This window comes from Cupressus sempervirens, chromosome 10, assembly GCF_028749045.1.
Source record: "Cupressus sempervirens isolate cs-2001-9-10 chromosome 10, ASM2874904v1, whole genome shotgun sequence".
In the NCBI taxonomy this organism is placed as follows: Eukaryota; Viridiplantae; Streptophyta; class Pinopsida; order Cupressales; family Cupressaceae; genus Cupressus; species Cupressus sempervirens.
The window spans coordinates 191,613,517-191,637,324 of NC_143127.1; positions in this window are offsets into that span (position 1 = coordinate 191,613,517).

Genomic DNA, 23,808 nt, shown 5'->3' on the forward strand with positions numbered 1-23,808 from the left:
TTTGTATTACTAGGGCATTTTTAGGTTGGGTAATTCCATGAGTTAGGTAGGATCCCAAGGAAATTCTTATTGGTAATATTTGGGCATTATAGGGTTGGGTATTCTACGAGTTAGGTAGGATCCCAAGGAAGTGTAAGGCTTCATGGTTGGGCAAGAAAGCACCTCAACCATTTTTATGTGATGATTGAATTGTGTGAAGGCCATATATCACAACTTGTTCTTATATGTTGGTTAAGCACACGATAGTGCCAAGATGGGCTTAAGGGCCTAAGGCCATTGAATTGATAAAAAATTGGATTTACTTATCCTTGCAGGTGATTGATGAGCATACCTAGATAATTTACTTAATGTTGCTCATCATATGGTTGATGTGATGTGCTTATTGTTCCATGTCCAACATGTAGGTTGAAATTGTCTATGATGCCCATTGAGGTACGATGTTTTAAATTATACTTCATGTATTTATTAAATCATGCATTTTGATAGATGGATGATGTACAAGTTAGCATCCTTGGATAATGTCATGTGTTATATTCTTAAATGGATAATTATTTGTTAATCCTTGATTATGGTAATGAAATAGATGTTGACTATTTAAACTAAGGTTGTGCTCGATTATTTTCATGTTTCTTGCAATTGATGATGTGAAATTTTTTTAGTAATAAAGTTTGACATGTAGGTCAACTTATTTAGTATATTAATGTATGGAATATTCATGTGATGATATGTTGCACTCGACAATTTGGTAAATAATTGTTTTATGAAATATAATTATTATTGTACCTATCATTTTGACATGTCAGTTGGAAACTAGAATGAAGTTGCATAATTAATTGGAAGATACTTTATCTATTTGTTAATTCAACTATGGGTAGTGGACTTTTGACTAACTAGACTTCACTTTTTGGCCTATGTGGTAAATGTATCAAAATGTAGACTTCCTATGAGAATGCAAAAGGGTATGAATAGATCCTTTATTTATTTATTTTTGGAATTATTTTGCATTGGTGTTATGTATATGTGATGATCCACCATGCATGTGACTTCTACCTTATAGAAATTTGTTGACTCATTTTATTTAGTCAATTTAGTCAATGAATGATGATCAATGATTTGCTCATTTTGAGTTTTTTTTTGGACTCCTGGTCAATATATTGTTCAATATAGACTTGGTCATTATGTATTTGACTTAAACATGTCATCAATATTTCTAATTGGGATTTGGTTTTATTATATACTGATGTATAGCTTAGGGTCAAGCTAAATGATGCATTATGATGTAAATACATTTGGATGTAAACTTTTGCAACCATTTAGATGCATAAAGATAATTAAATGTTAATGACTACATTGATAAAACTATATTTCATGGAAAATTAAATTATGACAAATTAGATGTAACATGATTACATTGCCTAATTATGTACCATGCACACTGACCTATTGATGTGAACACTTACTCATTTAATGAGCACCACATGTTACATGGTATGTATGGTTGTTTATTTTTGTTACCCTTGATCAAGTTGTGATTAAATATGATTTTAAGGAAAAACATTGACTCTTGGTGGTTATAATCAAATATTTCTCTTCTGAGCTCCTGACATTCGAATGAGTTAAATTTATTGTGAGTGTACATGAATAAGTATGGTAGAAAGTGGATATGAAGTACCTAATGGTAGGGTCAAATCTAGTTGATTCCAAGGTATGATAAGTAAGCACTCCAACATGTGTTTGGTATCATGTGATTTTAAGGTAATATGTTACTTAATTTTGAGGCTTCTTGAGATAAGGAAGTAATTGATTTGATATTCCTTGGGTATTTGATTTATTTGTGGTATATGATGGAATAATATTTTGGTGTTGTTCCTATAATACAATAGAGGGAATGACACATCAAAAGAAAGGGGGAATATTGTTAAAGTGAGGTAGTCTAACCTTGTAAAACTATAGAGAAATAATGGAATTCACACACTCACATGTAGAAAAAGTTCTTGAAATGATTATCATACATGTGCTTATATTAAATTTGTATTATTTTCTCTAACTTGTTACTTCAACTATATGTTAATATTATCTTGAAAAGATAGTTCCATGAGAGTTAATGTGTTAGTAAAATGTAGGTTTCATTTAAGGAAATAGAAATTTAACTTTATTGAGTAGATGAAAGTCAAGATTATTTATCATTACAATATAAATATTTTTAAAATTTTGTAGATATTATTGTAAGCATATATGCATTGGGACAATGCATTTTCTTAGGAGGGAAGGATGTGACAACCCATTTCTCCTCATCCTAATAAATCATCATTATTGTTGCCACTTGTCCAAAATTTTATCTTTTATGAATTATTAAATTTGAATTAATTTGGATTGTAACTGATTAAAATTATGGGGAGTTTCAGTTATGAAAGAAACATACTCAGCAATAATAATTTGTTTTAGCTCCATGATTGCCCACAAAAAAATTTGGAATATGAAAAACAAAATTGGAACAGTCAATAATCCTATGGATCTTACAACGTCAAGGTTTTATGCCCCAAGAGACAAAGATGAGAAGTGACATGGTATTTGATGCATTTGAAGGAAAAAAATAATTTTCTTGGCAAGCAGGACCTACTGCCAAATTCAGGACCAGAGCGTATCTCTTAGTGTTGTTTTCAAAAAATAAAATTAGCATTGTCAATAAAACCCTAAAGGTTGTATCTTGAAATTTGAAGGCAAAGGTGGAAAGGTAGAGAATGCATGAAGAAATTGTTTCTCTGAGAGCCTTTATGATGTATTAGAAAAAGAACACGAAAACTACTAGGGAAATGGTGATGAAGCAAGAAAGAAATTGGGAAGCAAGTCAAGGAAGAATCTTGATCATCGTACTCCAAGTTCCCTTCTTTAGTTTTGAGTAAATTGAATCAATGAATTTGGGGTTAAAAGCATTTTAATTCAATAAGTAGCTCTAGCTTAATTCTTGATAGTTCTAGCTGTAGAATAGCATAGAACTTTGTCTTGCATTTTTTATTTTTAAACTAAATTGCATGCAAATGAGGTGGCCCTAATCTTCGTCTTTCTCCTTAAAACCAATATGCTCATTGGGACATAAATGGATAGTGCTTGACATCAAATGATAGTGAGAGTAGAATCATAGGACTTCGATCTAATTATTTTAAAGATAAAATTAATGATCCCAATACACTAACAAGGCAGTCCATTGCCTATTATAAAAATTGAGGTTGTTAGGGTAGTCCATTGCCTACTATAAAAAATGATAATGGATTGAATATTAAATTGAGAAATGTTATATCTTTACTCTTGAAACTTAAGGAATGTCACCTTGTTTTTGTTTAATAGATCTTGATACCCAATTGTGTGGGAACTCTTTGACTTCTTGCCTAGAAAATATGAACTATTAATACCATTCATGACTAGTTAATACCTTCCCTCCACCCAAGACTTAGTTGTGATTTGAGGATTGTGTGCTTTTTAGTTTTTTTATGCATAGTCTTATTGATATGTTTAAAGTGAACTAAGTTGTGCTAATTATAATAGTTTTTATTTCAAAGACATGGAATAGTTATGAACTTGATAGTAAATATTTATTTTTATTCAACACTATATTGGCTAATATTCATATCAAATGAAGAAATTTTCACTTAGATCACCACAAGTTTTCATTTACCATAGTATTTTTTCCAACTGTTCATGTTTTCTTTTACTCCAACATTTTGAAATTATTGTCTATTTTAATCCTACTTCAACATTCAGAACAATATTTTAGGAGCACATGTATAGATTCATAGAAAATAGAATTGAGAAGCTCCAGCTTAGCTTAAAAACACATAGTTTATGTTAGAAAAAAGTGCATTGATGTCGTTTTCTTTTAAACCAAGAGGTATAAAATTGAACAACAAGTTTGAATGGTGCTAGTCATGTTTGGTTGTTAAAGTTGGGACAAGGATGGAAATGTTCAAAGTTAGTGTCTTGAGTGTAAAATTTTAGAGGCATTTGACTTTAAATTGAAACAACATTGAACTACAACAAGTTAGAAAAGAGCTATAAGGGTTGTACATGTACTCTAGTTTTGAAGTGATTGATTATAATTTTGAAAAAATGTGGTCTTTTTTCTTCCAAGGATTCAAAGAGGAAATTTTGTTAAATTATACACATTTTGGTGAGAAAGTTGAGTATTTCCTCACACTAGTGAAGCAGTGTTGGTTTAAACTTAACTGAATATTGAACTTATCTTGGCATTTGTAAGAAGAATGTCTTTGTACTATCTACTTAATACAATGTGATTGTGTCATGATATGTTTTCTGTAAAAATATAATATGTGAAAGTTATATTATCTTGTGATAGTTATCCTTGATGATGTGTGATCAACTATAATATTATTGTAGGAGAAGTTAGGATGGAATAATATGTTGGTTGATGTATTTTGTGACATTCCAGTATTGCCGTCATTAAGCTTCTTGGGGCTAAGTTGTTATTGCATATCTATTTTCTATGCATGGTCAAAATTCCACCTAGATGGAAAGTACTATATAAGTTGACTTAAATTCTTGTTTATTTCATTACTAAGAGAGTGATTGTACTACCTTACTATTACAAGGTGAAGTACTAATTTTTGGAAAAAAAATTCCTTAACATGTGATATGCCTTCCTGATGGACATATGATAAAAAACCTATTAAGCTTAATTACTTTTCCTTTTTAATTAATTGAAATATATCATCTTACATTTGGCTACAAAAATTTGTGTTACTTGTCTTGCAAAGATGTGTTACTTATTTGGTTGAATTGTAGACAGTGTATTGCACAATTCCATTACTTTTCTTGGTTTTACCTATTTAGTCTCCCTCGATGCTAGGATTGGTATCTTTCATGTCAAGAAATATTTTGGGGAATCTTAATAGCTTCATGGTAGTTTGGTAAAGAACTCCTACTATATTCTCATCCTTGTGTTCTTTGATAGGTTCTAGAGCTTATGTCAAATTGGTCAACATAATTGATACATCATGGTATTCTCGTATTGAAATTATGGTTTCTTGTAGATTTGAAAACATATGTATGTGTATCATTTTTGTTAAAGTTAATGATAGTTAATCAACTAATGTTTACTAGTCAATATTCCTCAACTTTGACTAGCATTGATTTTTTTGCATTTTATGAAGATTGCTGACGTGCATTATTTTTGCAGGGGTAGTCTTTACAGAAAGTGACTAATCTATGGATACAAAATACAAGAGTATGTGTATAAGGATTTTTTTATCATCAAGATTTTATTTATTTGTGCACTAACTTTGAAGTCATCTTCTTTACAAATTCAAGCAGAGTGGTATTGCCAAATAGTGAAAGCTTTGTTATCCAATGGAGAATTTAGTAGATAAATATTTAGATTTCAATTTTCATATATGGAGAATTAAAATACAAATGAAATTGATGAACAGAAACTTATGGGGAATAGTGAGGCGAAATAGAAAGACACATGCAAATAAATTATTGGATAGAACATTAGAGATGATAAAGCCAAGGCTATTATTGGTCTTTCTATTGTAGATTCTAAATTTCATCACATAGATTTAGATAAATCATTTGCCAATAAATGGTATAGTTTAAACACGATATTTGGAACAAAAGATGTCAACGAAAAGTTTTCCTTGAAGCTTCAATTGTTTAGCTTCAAAATAGAGAATGGTATTACTATGTAAAATCATATTACTAACCTAAGATCTCTCATTAGGAAACTTGAAGAGGTTAAGGCTCATCTTGATGATGATGATGCTAAGGCTATCTTCTTAAAAATATTATCTTCCAAATATAGTGATGTTTTTTTCACACTTATTCAAATCACCTCATAGCCTTTAGAGGATATAATTTCAGCCCTTCTAGCAAAAGAAAAGAGGACAGAAGAAGTTACTCTTAATTATGGCAGTGGAACCAAGTTCTAGAAAAGATCTCATAGATAATGCATTGTACTCACAAATTACTAAAAGATGTTCAAACAAAAAAAAGAGAGAATATAAGTGTTTTTACTACAAGAAAAAGGTCTAGACAACATGGATTTGCAGAACTAGAGCTAGTGATATTCTTAAAGGAAAAATGGAGGAACATTGTAATGTTTCTTCCATTGATGATGATGATATGTCAGATGATGGAGAAATCATTAATATTTCTCATATTAATTCCAATTTAGCACTTTGAATGAGCCTCATCTCTCGAGGTTGGTGGCTTGGAAGGATGGAGGATTTTATATCATCTCAAATCAACTTCTTGCTTTGGGATGTTGCTTTGTACAAGAAGCATTTTTGGGATTTTTTATTTTCTATTTTGTTTTCCTTCTAATTCTAATCATTTTGGAGAATGCATGTTTTGTACAAGCTATCTTTGGAGATAGGTTTAGGACTTGATATTGCACTCAATAGAGATTATTTCCAAGCAAGCTTCATAGGATATGATTGACACTTATACTCTTTTGTGGTCACTAGAAAATGATAGAGATCTTTCACATCTCTTAGGGATCATTGTTGAACAAAAATTGATATTGCATCCAATATGGATTCTTGTTGAGTAAGATTTAGAGGATATGATTGAGAATTATAAAGTTTTGAGGTCAATAGAAAATAATAGAGATATGTCACATCTCTTATGGATAATTTTCGTATAATTCAAGATAGCTTAAAGCTTCACTTTTCTGAGGGTCATAAGACAACTTGATGGAACCTATCTGAGTTCATAGTCTTCTACTTCAGAGAATAATTTCTCAAAATATGTATTCAAATTATGTAAGCATCTTGTGTTTCTTTACAAACTTTATGCGGGGTCCCCAAGGTAATTTTTATGTCATTAGGATCAATGTATTCAAGGGGAAAATGTTGGCATAATTGTAATACATTGTTATATAACTGTCTTTTAGTTATGTAGTTACTGAGTTGTCAGTTATACAGTTACCAAACTACACACTGTATAATGTACCTTCTTATGTTGAAATAAATATTAAATTTCTTAAATGCTCACTTCACATCTTCCACATCTTCCTCTTTAGTTTTGGTGAGAAGAAATTCTTCATCAAATTTTTTCTTTGCTTGGAAAGCTAGCTATGATTGCACATCAATCCCTAGATAAAATGGTTCTTCCTTTTGCTCAAATTTGTGTTTCAATTTATTTGAATAACCCATTACCATACACTCTAGAAACTTTTCTTTGGTCTTTCTCATGTGTACAAAAATTAGATTATGAATCCCTCCATTGCCAATGTTGGATATGTCATGAGTATGGACAATTTTAGTGGTAGTATCCTTAGACTTTAGCTTCTAAGTGGGGTGAAGATTTTATTGCTAGCAATATTGGAATCTAGAAAAATATTGTAGGAAAATGGAAAGCTAGGATGGCTAATAAAACTAAGGGGAATAGTCAAGTGGGAAATCTAGAAAAGGAAACCTAACTACGTGATGTTGGCCCTAATAAAATTGGCTTTATTTATACTCACGCATGAGGTAAAGGGTTGGTGCAAGGAGGGGTGAAGTGCCTAGGGCCAAAGACACACCCAACTATTGAAGCACCTTGTTGAGTAAAAACAACAAAAAAAAATCATAGAGAGAGAGAGAGAGAGAGAGAGAGAGAGAGAGAGAGAGAGAGAGAGAGAGAGAGAGAGAGAGAGTACTTTTATTGCTTCATTAAATGTTCAGCATACATGCCCAACTGTAAGGTCTTTTGGGTTATAGCCAAATACAAAATATAACTCTAAGTTCTATATTCAGCTTCAAACTTACAACATCTACTTTGACTTGTTAATCCTCTAAGTTCTATCAACTATACCACATATGTCTCCTTATACTTTCCAAAATAACTTACAAAAGATTCTAGAACATTATATCAAAGAAAATCTGACCTCAAAATGGTCAACACTCATCACTAGACAAGATCCTATCATTAATTTCATAATCTAAATTAAATACAAGAGTTGGCTCTAACTAAGAACCAAAAATATAGACAACTTGACCAAAGAAGGACCCAAGTATCAAAAAACAAAGAAATGTTTGGTCAACACTGGAACAACTCAGTTTACATTGATGAAACTTGATCACCAAAGTAACAACTTAGTTCATACTAAATAGCTTGACAAGGCCTAAAAGAACTTGGTCAAAATTGTCATAATGAACAAAAAAGGTGCCAGATTAAAAGGCAACCTAGGATGCTCCTGTATCATACAACTAGGGTTGAAGAAATGATTCTCTTGAATCATGCAAGTGTTACAACCTTAGATGAATCCAAATGAGATTGAGAAATCCATGCAACATCTCCAACTCATCTATTCTTCCACTTTACTAGGCACTCACAATAAGATTTTCCTCTTGTTCTCTTACCCACTCTTTCATCCAATACTTTCCAACATCTTTAATCTATTGGAATTCATTAGAATAACTGAGAGAGGGGGTGAATTAGTTATCCAAGGTCTAGATATACAATTAAAACTTTTCATAGATTGGTGAACCCATATCCAAACACTAGTACAATTGCCTCATCATAGTTAGATTCATCCTTCATTGCAACATACACCACTTCATCATCATAATCATCATATCCATCATTTTTTTCATCTTCAGCAATGTAGCAAGACTTCTTGCCTTTGTCTTTGTAGTCTTTGTTGTCTTCATCTCTTCTACTTTTGTACTTGTCACCACCTTTTTAATTCTTCTTCTCTAGATAACTAGCAACAATATGACCAACCTCATTGCAATTGAAACACATGATAAGTAACTTAGCTTTGAATTTTCCTTTACCTCTATGAAATCTCCTTGCTAGTAGTGCTTCAATTTGATCTACTTTTTTCTCATCTGTATCATTGTCCCTGGGCACATATTTTACCTTTTTATTCTTCTTCTCCTAATTAGGTTCCTTCAAGGATAGGTTAGCTTTCAAAGAATATTCAACATTTTTAGGTTTGTAATTATCAAAATTAGATAGCTCAAACGTAGTGAGCCTACCTACTAGAACTTCAAGAGTTAGATCATTCCCTGACATACATCTTAGCTCTTGTATTACAAAAACTCTAATAGCGTAAATGGGCAACATTGTTCTCAAAACTTTTCTGAATAAAATAGCATCATCAATTTTACTAGTAGCTCTTCTTATTGCATTAACAATATATTTTATCCTCGAGCAATATTGAGCAATATTCTCACCTTCTTGCATTCTCATATCATCGAACTTACCTCTAGACTTTCAATTTTGGCTCTTAGAACATTTTTGTCACCTCCATAAATAGTGTGTAGAGCATCCCACATTTTCTTTGTATTGTCAAATCTCCTGATATCATCGACCTCAACATAGCTTAGGGTAGAGGAAATCTCCAACATTGCCTAGTTGTGTTCTTTCTTCTTTTTAAGATCTTGAATAGTTAAGACTCTAGCAGGATCAACATGCTCATTAGTAATGGTAGATTGTGCATGATCTCCAAGGCCTCCTAGTTGTAGCTTCATTAGATTTTTCCATGTTAGGAAGTTATTTCTATTTAGCTTGGGTATCTATCTTTTTGACATCTTGATCTTTTGCTTCTAGTACCTTCGAACTAGTCCTCTTAAGTAGATGACTCTAATACCAATTGTTGGAATTTTTTAGAATAACTAGGAGGGGGAGTGAATCAGTTATCCAAGGTCCAAATGTACAATTAAAACTTTTCATAGCTTAGTGAACCCATATCCAAAAAAAAATTCATGATGCATGCATCCATTAGATTATGTAATCAATTTAAACTTGTAGGCTACTATCAAATCAACTTTGCAAATATGTAAACATGAAACATAAAAAAATCAATAACACATTCGACACAATGATTTAACATGGAAACCCAATTAGAGAAAAACCACCACTAACATGCTACTCATTCTCACTCTTCTAAACTGATGACCTATGAAAGGCCAACCCTATTAAAGGTTATAATGCACACTATTTATTTTGTCTAGGTTAAATGATTTCAATCACCATGCTAGGAATGAGCCTTGTTAGAGGACTCTAGATCATTCACTTGGAATGCCACCCAGTTAAAGGATTTACAAATTACTATTAGGTCAACCTTCACCCAAAGGATTTACTCTAGACTGGTACAATGATTAGAATGTAACATTAAATATTGATTTGATAACAACTTACAACACATTTGTACATTATAAATCTCTATTTTAGTCCTTCATTCTACTTGGCTTTTACACACTTCAACTTTGATAGGTTATTCACCCTTTAGGCATCTATATCCATAACCCTTCTTACTTTTCTTGCTAATTTAGTCTCTTCTCTTAGGTTACCAAATGAAGCAATACCCTAGACTCCTTGTCTTCCTTAGGTTTTCACACTTGAGAACTTTTCCTTTCGACCAGCCATCTCTATAAATATAAAATTAAGATCTTTTGTCATTCATCCTCCATCATCCATTTTAGGGTTAGGTTTGATTAAGTAGGATTCAATGAATCTACCCATCATTTCATTTCATCCATTCTAAAAATTTATCCTTCAATCCTCTTTGAATTCACCTTAAAATAGTTCATTACAAATTTTGTACCACTAGCTCATCAACCTTATTTTTCACATGGTCCACGCAATCCAAGAAATCAAACTTGTTAGCTCAGATTCATCAAATTCTCGATCTTTCTCATAATGCTAACACTCAACATTAATTTTCTTCTAGTGCTCGACACATACTACATCTCTCGACATCAACTAAAAAATCACTTGGCATGAGTTAAAGTTTACTGGTGCTTGGCATCAACTAAATTTTACTCAACTTACACTGCTTCACTTGGCTTACACTAAAAATTAACTTTTCTCAGCTCCAACAAATTTTCTACTTGGCTTATACTAACTTTTCTCAGCACCTACTATGCAGATTATTAAGATTGGTAGACATACTTTGTTTAACTTGTTCTCCTAAACTTAATCAATGTAACCATTCCTTGCAAGCTTAAAAGTATATTATCAGTGCACTATAATATAACTATCTTAAGTTATCCTTGTACTCTTTATCCATATCATAACTCAACCTTTCCTCTAGGTGTTATTGTTACCTCATTTGGTCAAATCCTTTTCATTAATCAAATAAATGATAGTACTCAATTCATATAAGCAATTGTCTTACCAACAAGTAGTATGTTTGACATCAGTGACAAAACAATGATTGAAACATATTTATCATACTTGTATCAATTTTTTTTCAACACAATCTTCCTCTTAAGATAATCATCTGATACAACAACTCCATCATCTGAAACTTAGGTCAGTCAACTTCATAAGAATTTACACTATGAAACTTTCTCAAGATCTTACAAGGTCCAAACTTCCTCATCTTTAGCTTACTATATGTTCCAATAGGAAATCTACATTTCTTCAAATGAACCATCACCTCATCACTAACTTTAAAAACATGAAGACTTCTAAACTTATCAACATTCTTCTTATACTTCTGATTACTTTGTTCCAACCTCAACTTCACTTCTTTATAAAAAGACTCCATAAAATCAAAAAATTCTTCCCCTACAACACTTCTCTTTTCTTCACCAACAACATCCTTCAAATCTCATATTCCTCTAGATTGCACTCTAGTAACAATCTTGAAAGGTTTTTTCCCTACACTCATATTCATAGAATTATTATACGTAAATTTAACTTGTACCAATACTAGCTCCCAACTACTTGGTTTTTCTCCATTTAAACATCTCAATAAATTATCCAAGCTTCTATTCAAAACCTTTTTCTATCCATATGTTTGTGGATGGAAAGTAGAACTAAATCTCAACTCAGTACCCATCTTCTTCCACAAATTCCTCCAATAATAACTAACAAACTTAATGTCTCTATCTAAAATAATATTTCTTGGTAATCCATGCAATCTAGCAATCTAATTTCAGCAATATGCTCACCATCTAATATCTTCTTACATGGTATGAAATGAGAAATCTTAGAAAATCTATCCACAACAACAAATATGAAAAACTCCAAAACTCCTTACAAACTTTTGAACATCCTTATACATTTGTGGCTAATAATACTTATTATTCATAAAATTCAAAATCTTATCAATTCCAAAATGTCCAACCAATCCATCACAATTTTTTTCCTTAATCAAATTAACTCTCATAGAACATCTACTAAAATCCTTTGAATAGCATACCATCTTGAATAAAATACTCATCATACTTAGTGATGTGACCTGATAGATTTGGTGCTTTGCACGCTCTCCACACCTCATAGAAATCAGGGTCAGTATCATACAACTCTTTCATCTCATCAAAACCAAGAACTTTAACCTTCATCTTGTTCAACAAAGAAACTCTTTTGCTCAATGCATTAACAAATCGGTTAGTAACTTGACTCTCATGATTGACCAAAATTATGAAACTCTTCAAGTACTGAAATCACTTCATATGTCTCTCATTTAATTTATGCAAAATTTCCAAAAACTATAAAGCTTTATGATCAGTATACAACACAAACTCCTTAGCAATCAAATAATATCTTCACTTCTTCAAGGCTTCAACAATTTCATAAAACCCTTGATCATACACAAAATGCTTCCTTTTAGAATCATTCAATTTCTCACTAAAGAAAGCAACATGTTTATCTTCTTGACTTAATATAGCTCCTATTGCTCTTCCACTTGCATTACATTCAACGTGAAATACCTTATTGAAATCAAGAAAAGTCAATACATGTAACTCAACAACCTTCTGTTTCAAAATCTCAAAACTCGAACCACCTCCATTTGTCCACTTCAAATACTTTTTATCTCATCTTATCGTCTCAATCATAGCATTACAAATAGAACTAAAATTCTTTATAAACTTCCTGTAGAAATTAGCCAAACCATGAAATGATCTTATCTCATGCATATTTTTAGGTGTAGGCCATTCCAAATTTCTTTAACTTTATTAGGATCCATTCTCAAACAATTAGCTAAAATAACAAATCCCAAATACAAAATCTCCTCCTGCACAAAGGAACACCTTTTTAGGTTAATCATCAACTTCTTCTCTTTACATTTCTACAATACTTGTCTAACATGCCCAACATGTTCTTCCTTAGTCTTATTAAATATCAGAATATCATCCAAATAAACAATCACAAACTTACCCAAAAAATGTCTTGATAACTTCATTTATCAACCTCATGAAAGTACTAGGTGCACCAAAAGGAATTACCAACCATTGATCTAAACCATCTTTTTCCTTGAAAGCAATCTTCCAATCATCACCTTCTCTGATTATGATATGATGATAAACTCTCTTCAAATCAATCTTGGTAAAATATTTTTCTTCACTCAACCAAACCATTATGTCATCCATCCTTCGCATAGGAAACCTATATTTCATTGTGATCTTGCTAATAGCTTTGGAATTAGTACACCCTCTCCATTCTCCATTCTTCTTAGCTCTATAATCATTACACATCCTCCATTCTCTATTCTATTTATGTGTTATTATAATAGGTACAACATATGGACTCAAACTTTCTCTAATCAAACCTTTCTCCAACAGCTCAAGCATTTGTTTGTTAAGTTCTTCATTCTATATAGCTATCAATCTATATGGTTCTTTATTTGGAAAAGTAGCTCAAGGAATCATGTCCATACAATGACTTATACTCCTTACTAGTGGTAAACCATCAGGTATATCTTCTACAACAATATCTTTATACTCATTTAGCAAATTGGCAATTTCTTCTGGTACTTAGTCAATACTACTCACTTATGTTGTCACTCAATTTCCACTATCTATTACTTGGTTACCACTAGGGTCTTGCACTCACTATCCACCATCAATCACTCAGTTATGAATAACATAACTTGGTCTCCTTGATATTATGACAAAATAAAATTGATTCTTCAATTCTTTTTCAAATTTTTTTCTATTAGCCATGCAAATTCTCACAATAGTACAATTAACCTCATCTAGACTTTCAATTAAAGGAAAAAATATTTTCTTTCTCCCATTAACTTAAAAAGTATATTGATTCAATCCTTGATCATGTATAACATATCTATCATATTTCCAACATCTACCCAAAAAAATATGACAATAATCCATAGGTATAATATTACATAGAACTTGATCAAAATAATGTCCAATCTTGAACTTTACAATACATTGTTCACTTACCAATATCTTATGCTCATCTTTGATCCATGAATCGTGATAGGGTCCTCATCACTTCCATTATTGCATAAAGTTCTTATCACCATTAGATTTTCTCTAGCCTCAAGTCCACTTAGTGAACCCTTAATGTATCCCTAAACCATAGCATTTACTTTACCTTGTTCATTGTCAGAGCATATACACTCAAAGGATCTATGCCCTTCTTTGTTACATCTAAAAAAATTACCTCAAAAAACTCCTCTAGAATAAGAATTACTTCTTTGGTAGTGAGAACTAGTACCTCCTTGGTAAGAATTACCACCTTTCCACTTGGTCTTACCTTTTATCATTCTTCCATTCAAATTTTCCATTATCTTGGATAGTATTGTCAGATATGCCACCTTCTCTATAAGATCTACCACTGCCTTTCTAGAATCTTCCACCTCTAGCTCTTTGTCTTTGTTCATGCTTCTTTGTCAAGGTTTCCTCAAATTTCAAGTCATATTCATATGCTTCCTCCACAATCTCCAATTTTACAAAATTTATTTCATCTTGAATTCCAAATCTCAATCCATTTAGGTACCTTGCAATTTTCTCAACATTATCATCCACATTTCTAGATCTAATATCCCATCTATAGAATTCCTCAACATACTCCTTCATAGTCACATCCCTCTATTTCAAATTTTTCATTTTCTTCAACAAGCTAACTTGGTTATCATCTATAAGGAACTTCATCTTTACCTTGTTCACTAGTTACAACCAAGTTTTGATATTCTCATTTACTCTCCTTCGTCTATAAGTTTCTAAATACTTCTACCACAGTGATGCATGAATTTTCTACCTAGTAACTACAATTTTTACCTTCCTATTATGAGGACTATTTTCAAACTCAAAGAAGTCCTCCATATCAGAGATCTAATCCAAAATAGCATTGGTGTCCAATTTTTGATCATAAGAAACAACTTCTACAATAGGCTTTGAATGTTCCTTAGAAAATACTCTCAATACAATTTTTTCATCTTGATCATCTTCAAGTTTTGGATTAGAGTTTGGTGCTACAGCTTGATCATCACTTACATCATCAAGAAGTGCTCCTCTCCTCTGGGTTGTCTCCACAACATCTAATTTGGCTACAATTTGTCTCAATGTATCCAATATGGCATTGTCAACATTTCCTCTACCTTCAACCATATTTATAATTAGGTTCCTTCAAGATCATGAGACTCTAAAAGTTAAAGGTTAAATAATTTCATCTTCTAACCTACAACCAAATCAAACTAGGGTTCTACATGATACAATCTTCAAAAGGATGAACCTCAAGCTCTGATAGCACTTGGTGCATGAAGAAGGCATGAACCAACTAGGGCCAAAGGCACACCCAACTATCTAATCACCTCAATGAGTAAACACAATAGAAAAAAAAAATACATGAAAATAACATGAAGGAGGGAGAGAACAAATAATTTTATTGATTCATCAAATGATCAACATACATGCCCTATTGTATGGCCTTCTGGGTTACAACCAGATATAAAATATAACTCTAAGTTCTATATTCAGCTTCAAACTCATAACATCTTCTCTGAATTCCCAGTCTTTTAAGTTCTATATCTAAACTAAACTAGATACATGTACTTATACTTGTGAAAAAATATTATAGAAGATTTTAGAACATTAAATCAGAGAAAGGTTGACCTCAAAATGGTCAACACTCATCTATAGACAAGATCCTATCATTAAATTCACAATCTACATTAAATACAAGAGTGGGCTCCAACTAAGAACTAAAAACACAACCAAATTGGTCAAATAAGAACCTAAGCATTAGTGACACAAGTTCACTTGGTGAATGAAGAAGCACTTGATCAGCAAACGAACAACTTAGTTCACACTGATGGAACTTGATCACCAAAGGAACAACTCCATTCATACTGAAGAGCTCAAAAAGGTTTGAATGAGCTCATTAAGAACTATCAAAATAATTAAAAAGAGTGTAGGATTAAAAGGCAACCGAAGATGCTCTTGCATCAAGGGTGAGGACATAAGAGGCCATGTAAAGATTAACAATATGATTATAGTTTTAATGAATTTGTGGTGCTCAATAGTATGGCATTGGAGGAGGGTGTTCCTCCTAACCTATATTTTGATCTGATTAGCTTAAATGGGGTTTTTTTGCCTCATGAATCATGTATGGCTACATAGGTTGTGGTTCATCAACAGTGTGATGGCCCTACTACTTCTAATTCTAGAGTTGTGGTGACTTGTAGGGAGCCTTAGGATAATGAAATAGTTTTGACAAACTTGGTTAAGGATGTGTTGGCTTCTAGCAAGGGAAAATGGTATCCCTTACCTTTGGTTTTTCTATAAAGAACTCTTTAGAGGGCATGTTTTATGCATCATTTGAATAGTGGGTGTAAGAAGGACCAAGAGAAGATACAAATGCTAGGAGATGTATTTGTAGAGTCTGGGGCTATTAAACCCATGGATGCTCATTTCCCCACTCTACTTAATGATGACCTTATTCTCTAATGGAAAGTTAGTGGCTTTGAATAACATCCTCAGAAAAAAATCTATTTAGAAGATAGTGTTTGATCATTCTCCAGATATCTTTTGTATCTACGAGACCAAGATTTTAGTGGATTCTATGGTTCAAGATTGTTCTAGAATTTGGCCTCATGGACAATGCCAATGTGTTGAGGCTATGGGTAGCACTAATGGTTTTGCTATTTTTTTGGATCCATAGAAAATTTATCCTATTGATTGAGTGTCTTCTCGGTTAACCCTTACTATGGTGGCCTCTTCTTTGGTTTCTAGGGAGATGATCCTGATTACTAATGTGTATGCACCTATGGATTTTGTAGTGAAGGTTGGACTTTGATCACACATTTGGTATGTAATAAATTTTCATCGTCTCCATCCTTAGATTTTAGGAAGAGATTTCAATTAAGTTTTAAGTCTTGAGGAGAATAGGGGTGACTTGGCTTGGTTGCGGCCATCACTGGATCTTCTTCATCAAAATATTGATCTTTTTGAATCTGTCTAATATTAAGCAAGCTAATGTGATATTTACTTGGAATAATAGAAGGTTTAGAGTTGAAGCTATTTTTGAACATATAGATAGATTCTTGGTTTCCTACTTTTGGGTTAGTGGCTCCTTTTCTCTCTCTTCAGAAATTATGGAGTAGACAATTTATTATCATTCGCCAATTAAGTTTTATGCTATTGAGGTATTTACTCCCAAAAATCCTCCATTTAAGTTTTAGTTGATGTGGCTTCAAGATCTTCTCTTCATGATCTTATGACATACTGGTGGAGAGATGGTGCCCTGACCTAGAGTATTGTTATGTTTTCCAATTTTTCAAAAGGAAACTCAAGTAATTGAAGAAATAATTCTTTGGGAACCTCCATGGTATGAAGGGGAAAGCTCAAGAGAATCTTGATGTGGTTACTAGATAGATTTGGGATCTCGGTTTGTCTGAGGCTCTTTGAAAAGTTGAATCCATTGCTCTAAAAGATTTAGAAGAATGAGAACTCAAAGAGGAAATATGTTGGAAGATGAAGGCTACAACTGATTGGCTTCAAGAAGGTGATAGGAACACTACCCGTTTTCATGAAATTGTGTGATCTCGTAAAAATTAGAGTTATATTTCTTCTTTAGTTAATTTAGAAGGTCTACAAGTTTCTTCCTTGCTAGCTTTGTTCCAAGTGGCCACCCAATACTTTTTTCCCTCTTTTCTAAGGATCCTCCTCCAAATAACAATGAAGTGAATATTATTTTGTCTTGTATACTTTCTCCTATCACCCAGGCTATGAATGATTGATTGTCTCAAGCAACCAATATCTTTGGTAGAGTTGGAGAAGGTGGTTTTTGGCATGTGTAAGGGAAAAGCTCCTAGCCTTAATGGATTTTTACTTGAATTCTTTTAGGAATTATGATACATTATTATCAAGATTTTTTGGTGGTGTCTTAGCAATCATACTCTAGTAAGAAGATGCTCATGGCCTTGCACTCTAATTTCTTGGTTCTTATTTTAGAAAAAAGATTGGGCTAATTAGCTAGATTTTTTCAAGCTTATTTCTTTGTGTAATGTGGTCTACAAAGCTATTACTAAGTTCATTTCTAAGAGACTTAAATAGTGATTCCCCACTATCATCTTAGAAGAACAAAGAGGTTTTATCACAGGAGGATAAATTTTGCATGGGGAACAATCTATGTTTATAAAGATGGATATGGCTAAGGCCTATGATAGATTCAAATGGAGTTTCCTTCACAATTTTCTTCTTTTCTTTTGCTTAATCCCAGAATGGGTGACCTAGACTGTGATCTATGTTGCTTCACCTTCATTCTTTATTCTTCTTAATAATAAACCATCCTAGTTATTTGGGGCCTTTATGGGTCTTTGACAGTGTGATTCTCTTCTCCCTTATATTTTTATTAATATGGTTAATGGTTTTGGTAAATTAATCAATTTTTGGGTATCTTAGAGCTTCATTCATGGATGGCATTGGGATAACGAGTTACATTCTCTTTCTCATCTTCAATTTGTTGATGACACTGCACTTACATGAATTTCTTGGGTCTAAGAGATTGTGGCCTTTTGACATACTCTGGATATCTAATTGGTAGTGTCAACCTAGAAAGTTAATGAATATAAACCCTTAATATTTTTTTAACACACTGGAACCTATTCAATGTAGGATTACTAATATTTTTTAGTTCTAGATTGGGTCACTTCCTTTGAAATATCTTTTCATTCCTATGGCTATTTCTACGTAGCGATGACTCTTTTGGCATAATTTTCTTAAGAAGATTTGGGAGAAGGTAAATCATTGGTCTCATAGATGGCTTTCTATTGTGACTTGAGTCACTCTTCTTTAATCTATCATTGAGGCTTCACTTGTTTATAGAGGCATGGTTCAAGAAACTCTTGTCTACTTTCTCAAGGAGTTTGATGCCTTTTCTTAATAATTCCCATAGAGTTTTAATTTGTATAATTTAAAACATTAGGGTAAAGGCACAAACCTATCTCACCATCTATAAATGATCCCAAAAGCCAAACTATTCAACTTCAAAGACATAAATTTGGTATTTTTGTTTAGAATTAAAAGATGATGTAAACTGATGAAATGTGTGAAATTGTATTCAAATTTAATACCTATTATTATTTTTTTTTTTTGACTAATAATTTATACATTTTTTAAAATTTTGAAATCCTTTTTTTAACTATGAAAAATATAAGGTTTAGTTCCAATGAAGCAAGTATATGAAAATCATCAATTTTTGCTATAATTTGAAAATGTGTTATAGATCACATGTATATCTAGGGAAAAAAAAATAATATTGGTTTTGGAAGTATATTTTCTTTGCTATAATTACTCAAGGTCAACCTTATAAGAAACCAATGGTTGAACCAATGGTTGTTCCTCCTGTGAAAACTTCCATATTAAGTCTACACCATTTTGAAAAAAAAATTACATATTCTTGAAGAGGACTCTCTTCTATAAGGATACATATAAAATTTATAATTTTTATACCATTTACTATAATTTTTTCCTTTTTTTAGGGGGTATCTTCTGAAATGTTAAAAATTCTAATTTTAATATTATGAAATTATAACATATTATAACTAATCAAAACACTATAAAATTTATATAATGACAATATTGACTTTGAGATCTATAAAAGGGTATTCTTATTTTTTGAAAAAAGTTGAGTTTTTATAGATAAATGAGATTTGACCAATATAGTTTTAGAGGTCTGAGAAGGTGACATAAGTTGGTGCTTTTATGTAATGGAGTTTAATTATTTGGGAAACTATTTTTAGGCCTACAAAGGAGGGTGGGGTCTACACTCTACTATCTTTAGTAGCCAAACTTTGGTTGATAAGCTTTATTGGCAATGTTGCTCTTGAAAAAATCAAGTTTGGGCTCATATAATCACTTATGAGTATTTCATGGTTGTTTATCCTCAATCTATCTCCTCACATCTTTAGGAAGGTTGGGGCTCTATGGTGTGGTATACTTTCAAGAAGGGGGCTCAACTGGTTAAGAAATATATTTTCTAGATATTTAAGGGAGGCTCTAAAGCTTTGTTCTAGATTGATACTTCAGATGGAAACCCTTCAATCTTATTTGGACAGTCCCTCATCTTCAAACCCTTTGTGATTCTATTCTTAATGTTGGATGGGATAATGTGGCTCATTATAAGACTCCTTATTATTTTGGGTCTTATTGTTGGCTATGGATGTAAGAACTCTTTAGATTGACCTCCTGGGAGATCAAAGAAGGATTGAAAGGAACATTCTATAATTTTTTCTTTTAGGGAGTGTTTTTCATTGGAGGAATGAGATATTTTGCCTTGGGAGCACCTCATCTAGTAAATACTCTATTTCTACTTGGTACCTAAAGCTTACTAGACAATTTTTGGAGATGCTAAGGTTTCATGGTGGAAATAAGTTTTGAATAAGTTTTCTTTGTCCAAATGGAAATTTTTCATGTGGTTTGTGGCCCATAATTGGTGTCATAGATGGGATAATCTTTGGAAGAGTGGGTTCAAGGGGCCCTCAATTTTTGTGTTGTGTAGAAATGGAGGGGAGTATGTTTCTCATCTCTTCTTCCAATGCTCTTATTCTATCTAGATTTTGCACCTTTGGTGGAATGCTTGGAGTAGACCTTGTTTGCACATTTCTTCCTTATCTTCTTTCTGGGTATGCTTGGGGAATTCCCCCTCTACTGCCTCTCCTCTTTAGGTTGTGTGGGTTGTCAGTCCTTAATTTATTCATTTCCATATTTGGTTGGACGGGAACTAATGAATATTTCAAGATATATGAACTATAGTTGTGCAAATTTGGTGGAACATTACCCATTCTATATAGGAGACAATTCAAAGCTAACTGTGTATTAGATAAGGGTATGGCTCTTGGTGACCTCACCATTTTCAATCACCTCAATTTTTAGCTTCACAAAGGGCTCCCAATAGTTGTGGACCAATGGTTCCACACTTTTACTAGATAGAATATGTAGAAGGTCAAGAAACAGGTGAATCGCAAGGGTAATTAGTCTCCTCCTTTGCCTAGAGTTCTAAAAGTCAACATTGATGTTTTTTCCTAAGCGAATCTTGCATAGATCTGTGTCACCGTTTGTGATACAAAAACCTGTTTTGGTCAAATCTCATTTCTCTATCAAAACTCAATTTAAAAAAAAAAAACTAAAAATACCCTTTTATAGATTTCAGATTCAATATCATCATTATATAAATTTTTGAGTGTTTTGATTAGTTATAATATGCTATAATCTATAAATATTATAAGTTGATATTTCAACATTTCAGAAGATGCTCTCTCAAAAAATGAAAAAAAATAGTATTATATATATATATATATATATATATATATATATATATATATATATATATATATATATATATATATATATATCACTAGAGGAGAGAATCCTCTTCATGAATATGTATCTTTTTTTCAAGAAGGTATAGATTTGATAGGGAAGTTTTGACGGGAGGAAAAAACTGTTGGATTTTGACAAGGTCGAACTTGAGTACTTATAACAAAGAAAATATACATCAAAAATAATTATTTCTTTTTTTGTGCACTAGCTATAAATGTCATCTATAAAATATTTTCAAATCATAACAAAAATAGATGATTTGCACATACTTGTTTGACGGGAACTACGTCCTATATTTTTTACAGTTAAAAAAGGGACTTCAAAATAAAATAAAATGAATAAATTCTTAGTCCAAAAAATAATAAAAAATTATAGGCATAAAATTCATACAATTCTACACATTTCATCAGTTTACATCATCTTCATCTTTTAAACGCAAATACCATTTTTTTTTGCATTAATGTTGAACTATCACATTCTGATATCACTTTTCTTTATAAAAGGTGACACAGGTTTGTGCTTTTACCTTCCTACCAGTATTTGGGTAGTGGCTGATTATAGCTCTAGTAAAGTTCAATTTATTTTTTTAGTGCATAAGTGTTGTCCTACTAACAATCTTATGGAGGCCCTAACAATTTTACATGTTGTTGAACAATGTTGTCTAGAAGGATGACACATGATTATTTGTGAGTCTGATTCCCAAGTGGTTGTGAACTTTCTTACTTTAAAGGCACATTTAGATGTTATTTGACACCCATATTTAGTTCTAAATAGGATTCTCATCTTGTGTGGATCTTTGGAGTGTGTTCATCTTACTTACATTCCTCAGGATTGGAATGGAGTTGTTGATTGTTTGGCTAAATGAGCTTCTAATTGTGTCCAAGATTGGAATATTATATCTTGTTGGTAGGGATTGAGCTCCTAACTAAGCTCTCCCTCCTATATTTCTTTTTTTTCAAATATAATTTTACCCCTCTTTTATTATTTTCATCAGTTTGTATGTTGTTAATGATTATATATATTGACTCAATCATTTATATTTTCTTTTTTGACTTAACTATATATTGTAGTCCAAGAAATAGCCTAACTAGCATCTATTAGTCTTTATCTTTAATTGAGCGAACCCACATCCATTTATCTTTTCTTGGGCAACCCAACACCCATTGATATATCTTGCCACTCTGTCATAGATGGTGTTTCTATTGTATCCATCTATCTGATAATTTCTCTTTTATTTTCTCAATCTAATATTTATAATACACATGACATTTTCATAATTGATACACCAAAATTCAAACCCTAAAATACTATTATATCATTTGAAAATAACACCACATACTCTAACCAAATAAAACTATACTTCTGAACTATAGGTTGTAACACAAAATTTAGTAGAAAAAAAAATGAAACAAAACATGATGTTGTAATAAAATTTGATATTCCAAAGGATAGATATTTAAACACAAAAAGAAAAGGTTGGACTGTGAGAATTTCATGATATAATTAGTCATAATCATATTGCTCGAGCTTGCTCATTTCTCTCTTAATCAAATTTTGTGTACATCTCTTGTTTGGTTGAATCCACACTTCTCAACAATTTTTCAAAGTTTAAAGTTCACATAATCTAGGTGATGAGGACATTTTATAACTTGCACATTTAAAAACTCAATAGTAGACCATGTGTAAGAAATGATCTGCTCATTTGAAATTAATATCAGATGAAACTTATTAGTGTCCCCTATAAATAGGTGGAGACTAAATGTTCATGTCATTTTAACTTATCACTTCATTCTTTGGAAATTGTGGCCATTCCTTTTATTCTATGTTTTGCATTTTTTAATTTAAAATAAAATTTTGTAATTTAATTCTATTTTCTAATTGGTTAGGGCTAATTTTATAGGTAGTATTTTTTCTTTTTAGTTGAAAAAATAAGAAATTTAATTTTTGAACATATGTCATTTGAGAAATTTATTTGTCAACATATGACATTTATTAAACACTGCACATATTGGATCATTATATTGGTGGTAGTTTTGATATTTGACATGCAATGAAAAAATATTTCTTAAGACAATAAACAATCCACATGCTGATAGGAATTGGAATAGTGTAGAGATAGATTTGGGATAAGAATAGAGACCCCTCATTTATTAATGATCTCTTGTAAGAGTGTAATATGGGTATTTTTGACACAAAATATTTTGTAATAGTTTACTATTTTCAATGAAGTTTTAATGCTTCCATGAGGTTTTAGTTTCACTTTCATGATCTATTTCAAATAAATATT